Below are 4,005 nucleotides of genomic sequence, written 5' to 3'. Positions count from 1 at the left end.
TTCGCCCATCATCAGTTATTTTGCTTCCCAAATAGCAATACTCCTTTACCACTTTAAGTGTCTCATTTCCTAATCTAATTCCCTCACCATCACCCGACTTAATTCGACTGCATTCCATTATCCTCGTTTTGCTTTTGTTGATGTTCATCTTATATCCTCCTTTCAAGACACTGTCCATTCCGTTCAACTGCTCTTCCAAGTCCTTTGCTGTCTCTGACAGAATTACAATGTCATCGGCGAACCTCAAAGTTTTTATTTCTTCTCCCTGGATTTTAATACCTACTCCAAATTTTTCTTTTGTTTCCTTTACTGCTTGCTCAATATACAGATTGAATAACATCGGGGAGAAGCTAAAACCCTGTCTCACTCCCTTCCCAACCACTGCTACCCTTTCATGTCCTTCGACTCTTACAACTGCCATCTGGTTTCTGTACAAATTGTAAATAGCCTTTCGCTCCCTGTATTTTACCCCTGCCACCTTTAGAATTTGAAAGAGAGTATTCCAGTCAACATTGTCAAAAGCTTTCCCTAAGTCTACAAATGCTAGAAACGTAGGTTTGCCTTTCCTTAATCTTTCTTCTAAGATAAGTCGTAAGGTCAGTATTGCCTCACGTGTTCCAACATTTCTACGGAATCCAAACTGATCTTCCCCGAGGTCGGCTTCTACCAGTTTTTTCATTCGTCTGTAAATAATTCGTGTTAGTATTTTGCAGCTGTGACTTATTAAACTGATAGTTTGGTAGTTTTCACATCTGTCAACACCTGCTTATTATGCACAAATGTTAACCACTACACCACCATAGCATTACATCCCTCTCCATCGGGGAACCACTGGGAACTGATCAATGTCACCAAGGGGAATCACCCAGGCAATTGTGCTACATGTATTCAAGGTCATGTGCCATAAAAATAGCGGCAACCCTCTTTGTCTTTTATAAATGAGACGTTAGTGTGGAAGCGGTTACCCTACAGCTGGGCAGCACAGGGAGAGCATGGGTCTATTTGTTAATAACAAATTAGATTAAGTCACGTCACTTGAGTGCTGTTAATACCAATATTACATGACACCAGCAGAGACCTCAATCAGACAGATACATAAGTACTCTCATTTTTACATAGTTATATTAGTTTACCCAATTTGACATATTTTCCGCAATTTTCTAATTTTAAAACTGGAGGCACTCTTGAGCATAGTGAGTGTGTCTGTTTGTATATAACAAACTGTTACACTCTACGTTTTCTACATTTACGTGGATACTCTGCTAATCACATTTAAGTGCACATTCACTATTATTTCAGACCCGCACAGCGCGCAGAAGAAACGAGCACCTATATCTTTCCTTGGGAGCTCTGATTTCCCTTATTTTATTACGATGATCGGTTATCCCTATGTAGGTTGGCGTCAGCAAAGTATTTTCGCATTCGGAGGAGAAAAGTGGTGATTGAAATTTCGTGAGAAGATTCCGCCGCAACGAAAAACACCTTTGTTACAGTGATGTCCACCCCAAATCCTCTACCATTTCAGTGACACTCTCTCCCCTATTTTGCGATGATACGTGCTGCCCTTCGTTGAACTTTATCGATGTACTCCGTCAGTCCTATCTGGTAAGGATCCCACACCGCGCAGCAGTATTCTAAAGGCGGTCGGACAAGCGTAGTGTAGACAGTCTCTTTAGTAAAACTGTTAAATTTTCTAAGTGTCCTGCCAATAAAACGCAGTCTTTGTTTAGCCTTCATCACAACATTTTATATATCTTCCTTCCAATTTAAGTTATTCGTAATTGTAATCCCATGGTATTTAGTTGAATTTACGGCCTTTAGATCTGACTCATTTATCGTGTACCGAAGTTTAACGGATTCCTTTAGCATTCATGTGGATGACCTCACACTTTTCGTTATTTAGGGTCAATTGCCAATTTTTGCAGTATACAGATATCCTTTCTATGTCGTTTTGATATTCTGATGACTTTACAAGTCGATAAATGACAGCATCATCTCCAAACAACGTAAGACGGCTGCTCAGTCTCCTAAATCGTTTATATAGATAAGGAACAGCAAAGGGTCTATAACACTACCTGGGAGAAGGCCAGAAATCACGTCTGTATTACTCGATGACTTTCCATCAATTGCTACGAACTGTGACCTCCCTGACAGGAAATGACGAATCCAGTCACATAACTGAGACGATATTCCATAAGCACGCAATGTCACTACAAGCTGCTAGTGTGGTACAGTGTCAAAGGCATTCTGGAAATCTAGACGTACGGAATACATTTCAAATCCCTTTTCAATAGCACTCAACACTTCGTGTGAGTAAAGAGAAAGTTGTGCTTTACAAGAACGATGTTTTCAAAATTCGTGTGTATCAACAGACTGTTCTCTTCGAGGTCAATTTGTTAATATCAATATTATGCGTCAGAAGCAGACGCCACACCCAGACCGATAATACGTAAGAACTACCAGTTTTACGTAATTTCCTCAATTTTATGTATTTTTACTGGGTTTTACACAATTTCACGTATTTTGTCCCCTTACCCAAGACTGTTCCCAATGTGGCATCGACGTCATGACGCTCTGAGGCAATCACAATGCAGACTTAAATATCACTGTTACTGAGACACACCTTCCAAGTCCATCTTTTATAACTAGGATACTCCGGAGCTGGTCGTCATAGGCATAGACTGAATCTGTTTGTTATTAACAAATTACGGTCGGCCGTAGTGGCCGCGCGGTTCTGGCGCTGCAGTCTGGAACCGCGAGACCGCTACGGTCGCAGGTTCGATTCCTGCCTTGGGCATGGATGTGTGTGATGTGCTTAGGTTAGTTAGGTTTAACTAGTTCTAAGTTCTAGGGTACTAATGACCTCAGCAGTTGAGTCCCATAGTGCTCAGAGCCATTTGAACCATTTGAACAAATTACGTCACCTGACGTCTATTTGATTAATATTTGGAGGTTCCAGCAGACGGCAGATTCAGGCAGATAATATTTAAGTACTTTCAATTTTACGTATTTTTCGCATGGCACCCAATTACGTGAGATATTTGTTCCAAAATTTGTCACCTGGATGTGAGTTATACTAGCTCGAATGGAACTGATCGTGGCTCCTTTTCTGGTTAAGATTCCTAAAATTCAAATACATCTTATTGTACATATTGTGTAAGACTATTGTATTAATGGATTATTTGGTAATGATAGGATGCAATACCTTGACGCTCTGCATAAAAAAAGACGATCACGACCTATAGCGGTTTACAAAAAATATGCTACAGCAACAAATAGTCACTGCTACGAAGCTGGTCAGCAACCTTATAAAATACTCCGATAAGCCAGAACAGTTTGATCAAGTACCTAAGAGCCAATGTGTCCACCTTGTGCATGCATAACAGCGGCGACGCTTCATGGCGTGGAAATAATGAGGCCTTTGTAGATCGCTGGAGGGAGTTGACACAACATCTGCATACACAAGTTACTTAAATCCCGTTAATTCCGGGGAGGGGGTCGGTGAGCTTTGACGCCATGCTCAACCACATCAAAGACCACCTGTTTGATAGCTTGTTTGTCCGTCTTTGGAATGATATACGTTACTGATTCTGCGTATCAGGGTTCCGACACTTTGTTGGTAAGTTTCTGGAGGTACATGGCATTAGATGTCTACGCACAGGTCATGTAAATCGAACAAATAACGCCCCCGCTGATTTGCATACGGGGAGCTGGTACCCGATACAAATCCAGATGGGTTCCACAGGTTTTACATCAGGCGAGTTTGCTCACTGAGACATCAACGTGAGTTCACTATAATGCTTCTCAAACCGCTGTTCCATAGTTCTGGCTCCGAGACCTGGACAATTATATTGCTGAAAGATGACATCGCCGTCGGCGATGACATGAAGCATGAAGGGATACAGGTGGTTCGCAAATGTGAGCGTGTCTTCGGTTACTACTACAGGTCCCATGCAAGCGCAAGATAATATATCCCATATCATAACACTATTCACACCAGCCTGG

Source organism: Schistocerca cancellata, chromosome 8, assembly GCF_023864275.1.
Source record: "Schistocerca cancellata isolate TAMUIC-IGC-003103 chromosome 8, iqSchCanc2.1, whole genome shotgun sequence".
Lineage (NCBI taxonomy): Eukaryota > Metazoa > Arthropoda > Insecta > Orthoptera > Acrididae > Schistocerca > Schistocerca cancellata.
Note: the sequence above shows the minus strand (reverse complement) of the source record.